The sequence below is a fragment of the Microtus ochrogaster genome, chromosome 1 (genome assembly GCF_000317375.1).
Source record: "Microtus ochrogaster isolate Prairie Vole_2 chromosome 1, MicOch1.0, whole genome shotgun sequence".
Taxonomy (NCBI): Eukaryota; Metazoa; Chordata; class Mammalia; order Rodentia; family Cricetidae; genus Microtus; species Microtus ochrogaster.
The window spans coordinates 46,796,572-46,796,783 of NC_022009.1; positions in this window are offsets into that span (position 1 = coordinate 46,796,572).

Below are 212 nucleotides of genomic sequence, written 5' to 3' on the forward strand. Positions count from 1 at the left end.
TCTCTCTCTCTCTCTCTCTCTCTCTCTCTCTCTCTCTCTCTCTCTCTCTTCTCCGGACAGGGTTTTTCTGTGTAGCCCTGACCGTCCTGGAACTAGCCATGTAGATCAGGCTGGTCTAGAACTGACAGAGATCTGCCTGCCTCTGCCTCCCAAGTGCTGGGATTAAAGGTGTGCACCGCCACCAGGCAAGTCCTGCTGGGCTTTGGGTTGGG